Source organism: Pungitius pungitius, chromosome 16 (assembly GCF_949316345.1).
Source record: "Pungitius pungitius chromosome 16, fPunPun2.1, whole genome shotgun sequence".
In the NCBI taxonomy this organism is placed as follows: Eukaryota; Metazoa; Chordata; class Actinopteri; order Perciformes; family Gasterosteidae; genus Pungitius; species Pungitius pungitius.
In genome coordinates this window covers 9,466,615-9,476,573 of record NC_084915.1, presented here as the reverse complement: position 1 = coordinate 9,476,573, position 9,959 = coordinate 9,466,615, and positions in this window count along the sequence as shown.

Here is a 9,959-nt window from a genome sequence, read left to right as displayed (position 1 = left end):
TTGAATGGCAGATAACATTAAAGAACGGGGGAAACCTTCCATGTATATATGCAGAACAGACTCACATTACACTCTGGATAAAATGTGGGGGGATGGGATCTTCCCGTAGCCACGGCAGGGGATATGCAGTATGCATATTCAGATGGCTAAGAATGCACACAGTGTGGCTAACGGTTTGCATGCTAAGGCTTATCAAGCGCAGGTGCTGCACTTAGCTTCATTGTTACAAACAAGCTTTTTTCTTCTTCTTTTTTTTAGAAATAAACGGGTCGAGTAGTATAAAATCCATATGAAGCAGACGTAGATAGAGCGCTTTGTGATTTGTATAGTGCACAAAAGAGCAGTCAATGAAGAGAGACAGGGAGGCGAGGGCATCTATAAGACATTGCCCTGTCTCAAACCAATCAATTAAACATCAATGGCCAGCAAAGCATCACTTCATGCACCGAACCTACTGTAGATGGAATCCAGCAGAAATTCAGGTATTCAACGAAGACTTCATGTTCAAAAATAGGGCTGCGTTGATTAAACATAAATGAATAAGTGCTAGTTGGGTGAGTTTCGTCAGAATGTGTGTGTGTGTGTGTGTGTGTGTGTGTGTGTGTGTGTGCACTGGGTCTTTCCCCTGAGCGGTTCTGTTCTGCTCCTCTCCAAGGTGACGCCAGTTACCATGGCAGCAACATCAGCCCTCTAAATCTCTCCCTCTTCCTACCCTCTGTCTTGCTCTGTCTTCCTCTACTCCCATATTTTTCTACTCCCTCTTTCTGCCTCTTTTTCTCTCTTTCATCCTTCTGTCTCTCTTCGTCTCTGCTCTCTCTCGCTCAGCTCATCTCTCTCCATCACAAACCACGGTAAGCAGGACACCAGCCTACATTTACATGGCACAGTTGGTCCTTGGCCAGCCTCTCTCGTCTCTGGCAGCGACTTATGGAAAATTGGTCACAATGCTATTCCACAATTCCTCCATTAATACTGAACACTGGTGGATTCCATGATCCCCCATCTTCATTTAACTTTTGTTGCTGATGTCAATTTGCTCCCTATTTTTGTTGTGTTGCAATGGACACATTATATATGTATATATATATATATATATACATATATAATGTGTCCATATGAATGCACTATATGTAGATGTATGTATGTATATTTATGTGTGTGTGTGTATTTGTATATAAGTGTGTATAGTATGTATATGTACGTATAAACATATGTCCGTATTTCCATGGGTCAATGACAAAAAAGGCATTTCAAAAGGTTAATAAATTCAATAAATTCTAAATGGATTTCATGCATATATTTGAGTCTAGAACAATATGGTTAAACAAGTTTATGTTTTAGAAGTGTTCTATGTGTAATATGTGTAACCACACTTATTCTTAAAATAAATGTTGTTGTATAATTATTCAAAGACAAATTCCTGGAAATGATACGTATTAGTGTCACTATTTAGTTCTTCTGCCCCTCTAACGTGTTTTTTCTTAATCCATCTAACAAGACAAAGTCGCTTCCACCTGGGATGTTGTAACCTTTACCTCATTGCTGCAGCATTCTGCACACACGCAATAGGAGCATTACGTCTTTGGACTCAACACAATTGAGGACAACAGCTAAGAAATGTTGTCACACATTAAACAAGCACATGTGTTTCTTCCTGACACGTTCGACTGTGTTACAAAGAAATCGCAAAATCGGATAAACTGTCGGTAAGACAGCCAGCGGGAGTTTTGCATTTCAGAATAAAAGAGCTCGTTAAATTATTGAACTTCCACACGCCTGTGTTGTTTGCTTGTTTTTAAGTAGCGGAATCGGGAAGTCAACACCTCGGCCCTTTCTAGGTGGCAAATTGCTCTGAAATCTATATGAGTCAATTCTCTTTGGTGATAGATTTTGCCTTTTGGAATGTGTTTACCTCAATCTTTTGATGCGCTATTGCAATTTGTCAGATTGTCTTTTGGCATCTTCAATTTCTGTTTTCAATTACGTTCATTTTACTGGGAAACTTGACCTTCTCTCTTCAATGCATCCTACTCTCTGTGGGCTTGACCATTCTCTGGGTACTGTTGGTCCAATGTGACCACATTCTCTTTATCCGTGTTGGGTTTACATTGAGGTTCTGCTTGGAGCTGTGGCCTCTATGGCCCTTCTCCTTTCCCTGTGCTTACTGTCGTGTTGATTTCCACTGCTGCCTCATTTGTTCCTCCTATCTTGTGGGCTATGAGGGTTTCATAATTGATCGATATGCCGGATCATTTTTAGTTGAAAAGTTGAAAGTAGCTACAGTACTTGAATCGTTATAGATGCACTGGTATTTACGTAAACATATTAAACTGTATATATATATGTATGTATATATTTATTTGTACATGTATATGTGTATATCTGAAAACAGTTTATAAATGGATTAAAATCCAACTGTTGTATTGGTTTTCATTTTCAGATAGTCGTAGTTGTGGATACTTTTATTCAATCAAAATTTGTGATGTTTGTGCGGATCATATTAATTATTTCCAACACCAACGTTGCGAAACTAAACCCACCGTATTTTAAATTCAGCCTCTCTGGTTCTGCTTTAATTGCCCATTCATTGGAAGTTTTGCCCTGTGTCTGTTCAGTGGGTCTTTTGTTTGGGGTTTTTACTCAATGATCTCTACCATGCATCAGTCTATTAATCTGCTCTTTTCTGTTCAGTTTTATCAATGTAACATCATGCATCAGAATGTAAAAAAAAAGAACCGACGGGAGAGCGCAGACAGAGCCGTGTAATCCAGAAGATATCTATTCCCAGTATAAATCAATACAATGAAATCTAACATCTTATGTGTGAGTGTGTGCTCTAGGAGCTGTGTGTCTTTACGCAGTATGCATTTTAAAACATCCACCTGAATATCTATTTGAATACGTGTACTTCTTTTGCATTCATGTCTCCATATGTGCATGTGTGTCCGCACGTACTTTAAACAGTGAGCCAGAGCCACAGCAATAATCAATATTGACTTTAAATGATGGCTATAATGGGGCCGTGCCTGTGGTGGGTCATTTCAGTAGTGATGTGGATGGAGCCTGAGTGTATATGCTGCTGGTGTTTGGCCTTGTGTGTGTGTGTGTGTGTCCCAGTGCAGGGCAAACAGAGAGGGTGTGGTTAGACAGGGTCCCAGTCTCAGTCCTGGGTGTACGATAACAGTAATTCAATTGAGCTGGCGGGCTTGGCCTGTGGGATTCACTGCCTGTGAGTGTGTGTGTGTGTGTATAAGGCAACCTGATTCCCCCTGCTCTCTCTATAGGTCTGAATGAATAAGTGATCATGGTCTCTGCCACTATGTGTTGCATCCTATTCCCTTCCCTTTGCCATTTCCTCTTACCTTTCCTCCTTTTATTTCAACTCTGTCTCTGATCTCACTCTTTCCCTCCTTATCTTTCTCTCAGTCTTTTTGTATTTTTATTCATTTTTGTGCTCATCAATTGTCTTGTTCTCTTGTCTTTTCAGTCTTTTTCTTCTGAAATATTTATCTATGAAAGCCCAAAGATAGCAAACTAAGAATTTCATTATTTGGTGTCTGAGCACATTACAATAGCGTATTTGTTCATTTTATTTAACAGGTGGCCACCTTTAGTGAAATCTCAAGTTACAGGTTACAGGTTATAAGTTACAAACATTATTTTTCACATACCTCTGTTTTTATCTGTCATATAGATCAACTTGGTGTAATTTGAGCATAAGAGATTTTGTCTTCACTCCAATTGGATAAAGATGAGTATCGTTGAATTGTTTGGATGAAATACAATTTTTTGTTTCATTTCTTCCACATAAAACCAAACGGGATTAGTTGATTTGCCATTAGAGGTAAAAGGCAAAAGAATTTGATAATTTAGGTAAACTGACTATGTGCAGTTCACCTCATAAAACAAATGTCCCCCCCGTCCTTCTCGTCCTCATTTCCATCCTGTCCACTACTTCTCCACGGCTCTTTTCACCATTCCGCTGAGCCGGTCCTTGGCAGCCGATCGTCCTCTGCGGGCCAAGGGCAAACAAATGGCAGGCTTCCTCAGCAACAGCACGATGCTCTGACACACACAGACACACACACACACATGCATCAGCATGGCGGGACGGGGTCCAGTCACCCGCCCATCAGCGAGCGGAGGCACGCGCAGTTCTGTAGGATACACTACGCATGCACATATGTACCAGCGAGAAGCCCACATGAGCCCATCGCCCATCCATGCATGTGTGCGACTGACCCGTGGCCGCACACAGAGGGAAATACGCCACGGACGCAAACAGGCACTCCACTGCCCGACCCTGTGGCTTCATATTGGAGTATAATCCTCGTGTCTCACATGAATCCAGACCTAAGCTCTGCCTATTTTCCCGAAGGAGATGTTGCCCTGGCCTAGTTTCATAGGACAAAGTCATTTAGCCTCCACTCGCACATATGCAAACACACACATTCATGGCGGGGTCGGGCTGTATTTATGCCAACTAGTCCCAGATCGGGCGCTCGCGGTGACAATGTAATGAGTGGAGACCAATATGTGGCCTTCCTTCCCTCCCTGCTATTTCTTTCTGCCTCCTTGAGTGCGAGCATCGCTCTCTGCTTCGTTCCCTTCGTTCCCCGCCTCGCAGCGCCTGACAAACTCCCGCTGTGCCCACTTATGTGTCCCCCTCCTCTGTCGCGTAGCTTCTGTCTGACATGTTGCTAGTCTGTGAAGCCCAGATATCACAAAAATCTATTTCTACTGCAATGCATGTCAAAACGGGTGTGAAAGGAACTGTTTGAGTGTGCCACGTATTATAGTTCAGAGTTTGAATGAGGATCTGGTTCAGAGGATTGTCTTTCCCGGGGTTCATTTTTATGCTACACGGTTGCGTATGTCACTGCCGTCCAATTTAATTCGTAAAGATCTGGTTGGCCACAGGGTGAAATCTACTCATTTTACAGAATTCAAGTTTTTCATTTGCTGCTGTGACATTTACATACTTACATACTTAAATGTATTGTGTGTAAATGTTTTTGCGTTGTGTAGCAATGTACACAATTCACCCTGTGACATGTAAGATGTTTTACTTCATGGATTCCTCTAGACAAGCAAAAAAAGACAATGTTAATAGTTCGATTTGAGTTTCTGTCGATTATTTAATAAATACTCATTTAAAGTTAGCGGCTTTGTGAGTCTGTACTTAGACACAACAATACTATGAGCTAACAGCCGCATGCAAAACATCCTCAGACAACTCCCAAATGCTTATCTTTAGTAGGAATAAATATTCTTTCACTCCTAAGCTTAATAAAATGTGTGCAATGGATCTGAAAACAAAATACAGGTGAGGCGGAAGGTTTTTGGTTCATTCCTCAATAGTATTGGACACCTGATTTTTATTTTTTTACCTGATGACGACGAAATAAGGCCGTATTTTGTCTACTAAGTCACTTCAATTGAATTTCTCCTCATACAGCAACTAGAGAATTATGGTGACTGTGAACTAGCCACGTCGCCATGTGTTGTAGTTTTCATAATAAATGTGCAGCAATGAACAAGGTGAACTGGGAGGGCATCCAATGTGTAGATATGGGACACTTTGAATATGCAAACGTTGTGAGGAAGCAGTATTTGCATGATAATTGTATCTCTTCCTCGTGTAATAAAGACCCGTATTCCCTCTACACCCATGCCGAGCAATCACTGGAGCTAATGACTCTCGTGAGATGGCTGCAGTATTGGTTCACATCCACCATCTTGTTGCTGCAAACATGGTGGGCTGAATGATTGTGTTCTCCAAAAGACGTGAATGCAGGGAAACGGTGTCTGGTGTTCTAGATTTAACTCTCAATAAATGTGTTAATAACATCATTTTGCTGTTGTTCTCTTTGCCACCATCATCCCTTTTGTATTTGGACTCGTCTGACTTCAAACGTGTTGATTCACTGACCTTTGCTGTCGTACGCGTCCATGTTGTTTTCATTTTCATTAAATCCAAACTCAAAGTGAGAATAAGACAAGATGAATCAATCAAATTATTTTTATATGTAATTTCTTATGATGTCATTATCAAACTATCTTAGTGGAGCATTACAGATGACACGTGGAAAAAAGTTGGAAAATCTTGAGTACACGCACTTAACTTTCTATTGATAAAGCCATTACTCCTGGATGAAAATGGGTCCTCCACTCTGCTTCACTACTATGTACCACCATCAGCACATTCAACTGTTTTTATTCTTAATTTATATATATATATATATATATATATATATATATATATATTGGTTTATTGTATGCGCTGTATGTACAGTACTCTATGTTCATTGAGAGCACATATTATGCACACACATACGTGCCAAATAACGTTGATTCTGATTCCGATACTTCCAAACCGCTCCCTTTCGCCTGCCAGTTAATGGAGCTGTTCTTCATTGTAATTACTATGACACAATGTGGTGGTGTCTTACATTGTTTCATTACTTGATGTCGATTGGGCTTTAGTGACAGATTCTGCCCCAAGACGTCTGTTTTAGTTGTGTTTATAATTATTATATTAAATGTTGACACATTTTAATCTGGAATGACATATGTGATGGTGAATACAATCTCTAAATGTGTCAAGTATCCGATTGCTTTGACTCTCATGTCATTAACCACGCACCATTATTTCGGTTGGACTGTCATACCATTCTCTATTAAACATGTCTGAAGGCAATGAGTCAGAAAGTCCCAATAGGGGAGATTTTGGTTAAGTAAGAAAGAGGGTGACTCAAATGGCGGATGATACAGATCTGTAACCTTTAAAAAAAATGTAAAGACCAAGACTGATTCTAGACAGAAATATCAAATTGTGAGAAAATTGTGTCACTGTTTATTTGTACAGCTACAAGAGATATTGAATCTACCGTAAATAGTTTGGATTGCAGTATTTCTTCCTGGTTGTTGCATTACTGCTGAGAGAGAAAACACTATTGAAAGAGAAAATAATATGCCAGCTTTAATATATTTTAGCGCCAGTCCCACACTAGCTAACTAACTATTATTATGACACCTATTGGAAGTATTCCTGTGCAATTTTGTGCAGACGATCGTGGTTCAAATGAATCCTGTGGCTTGAGATCATTTGGAGACCTTTTTGTGGGGTAGGACTAACAGCTCGCTCGTTTTAGGTTGATCAGCTAAATTTGCACAATTTCTTTCAGTAATATTTCCATAGATCCATCTACGTTCATGTTGTTATGATAAATGTAGCCTTTGTGTGACATATAATCTGATATGAAGGCTTGGGTACAATCTGTATAGTATAGCATTTGGAGAACATACAGTATTATTTACCGCCGTTTTCTCTGCAACCTGCAGTATTATAGACATCGACCTTAGTGTTTCTTACTATATTAGAAACTGTTCTGATTCTGTTAAGCTAAGATGTGATCGTGGTAAACATCAAACCTTCTTAACATCAGCATTATGGTATTTTCGTTGTGAGCATGTTAGCATGCAGATGTCAGCGCTTTACCAGCAACTGCAGCGTGACTGTAACGATCGTACTCTTTTTAATTCGTTCAATTCAATTGCGCATTCATCTCTTTAGAAATAGATATAGGGCAACAACAATGTATCCTGCCTAGCTAAAACAAAGAGCACTGCTCAAAGCTCAATGCACTTTAAAAGGTTCGCACACTGAAGCGCTGACAAAGACCTTCATCATGAGTTTAAGAACAACAGGGTTAAAGCAGACACACCTTCCTCTGCCAACCCTCCTTAATAAATCACTCCAACGTGGCTTTCAGACAGGCAGATTATTGCTTTCCAACTAATATCACGTTTCATGCTCAAGTATGAAGATTGATTGATTAAAGGACCGAAATCCAATCCACTGTAGTGTGCAATGATGAAATATTAGTGTAATATCTATCAAGAACCTTGGAAACCTCACCAGAAAACCAGTCCCATAATTGATTGGGAATTTTAAAAAATTGTATTTTTTCCTCTCCAATCCCCTCCCATCCTACGACATCTTTACTCTTTCCTTTTCTTTGCTCTTAATCTGGATCTTTCGGAGTAAATTGTGGCTGCACAAGAGACTGCAGTAGAAGGTGTAATCTTACGGCCTTGCCTCTCTCATCTACAGATCTCACTCCGCTGCCTCGCTGAGGCTATTTATGGCACACATGCACATGCGGCAGCATGGCTGAGAGTGAGGCAGGGGATTGGGAGAGCCTCGGGGGGGGAAGGGGAGGGGAAGGGGAAGGGAGGGGTGAGAAGCACAGGGCTGCCTTCACTGAAAAGCACTGGTCTATAATCTGCCTGCATGCTGCTGTTGATGGCTGAATTTGGTGTGGTTGAGGCCGGTGAGCTGATTTGGGTTGCTCGTTGGATGCGTGCATACTAGATTAGATAAATGGAACCAAGTAGAAAGAGCTCAGGCTGTGTTAGTCTTAGGAAAACGTAGCCCCTACAGGGTCAGACGACATTCCTACATGCACCACCGGTAAGACTGTCTCCTGCCCAGCATTCCACATTACCTTCACAGCTCCAGTCAGCCATGCATGTGTCTTCACCAACCCTGGAATGGGAACAGCACTATCAGCACTTTGTCCCAGTTGCTGTGGTGGTGGTGTGTGTAGAGGGGGCTGATTGTGGGTCGACATGTTTAACACAACACTGTGCACCCCCCCCCCCCCTCTCTCTGCTCTCATATCTTCATCTCCGCTGCCCTGCTGCCCTGCTGCCCTGCTGGTGAGTTTGTTTGTGTCCAGCCAGCAGTCCTGAGAGTGAAACGCTTCATCAGCTGAATTACCGGAAGTGAGCTGTCTCACTCAATTAAGCCTCGCTGGTCAGAACACATGGCCGGAGCTGTAGCTCCCTCTTCGATCCTGCCATTTGTTCATCCTTCATTTGCTTTCCTTTTCTCTTCTTTCCTGCCCTTCTCCCTTCCTACATCCCACACCCTCTGCAGAACTGCTAATCCACATAGACATGCAGCAAATTACCTTATCCGTACAGAGCACACGTCAGCCTTTACTGTTGTTTTCAAGGACAAGCTCTGGGTAGGTTTCCTTCCAGTCATCCTAACACACTGTTACGCATCATGGTAGAAGCGATGAGGAGCAAGGAAGGGGCAGTGGTAGAAAAGGGAAGGGGGGGGAGACCCTGAGGTCCTGAGATAAGCAGTGATCCCTTTTCTTCTTTCTTCACATGCTCAATAAGTGCTCAGATGATCCTCTCAGGCCCAGTGTCACACTATCACACAAAGACACACAATTCTGCAGTTACACCCTGGCATGTGGTCAGCGTGATCCTATATAGACTAACCATGTGCTGCCTCCTGACTTTCCCATACATACGACAAATTGCATTATTCACTCAATACAACTGACAAATGAAATAAGTGGAAGATAAAGTAGCTTGGAGACAATATGGATACTTCATGTAACCTCAGCTCTGTGTAGGCGTGAGGTATGACGTGTTTTCCTAAATTTCAAACTCAACACTCAGCGTCAAAACAGCAGGAATAACTTTTCAACGAGTTACCCAGGGTGCACCTGACGTCATCAAATGACAAACCTTAAGTGCCAAACATTTATTGACGGATTACAAACACCAACCACAAACAGTTCAGTCACGAAATGGATGTTTCACAAATGAAGAATAGGAGCAGCGTAGATATTTGGTGTTGGGGTTGTGACCTCGGGTGTCTGGGGGGTGATGATAATAACTCCCACCGAGCCCACAGGTGGCTGCTGGGGTGGAGGGTGTGGGGCTTGTCAAAAGCAATTTAAACAGCAGCAATGTCCGCGGCACAAAAAAGGGGGAAGCGGATAACGTTGGAACGAAAGAACCCACACGGCTGAATTTTCAAAGGAGCTGTTGTTGTTAAAGGGACATGAGCCTGCGTACTTCCCTCTGGTGATCCGGTCGTCGGGTGTTGTTAAGTAGACAGGAAATAGTTCCATCATGAAACTGCACAAAGC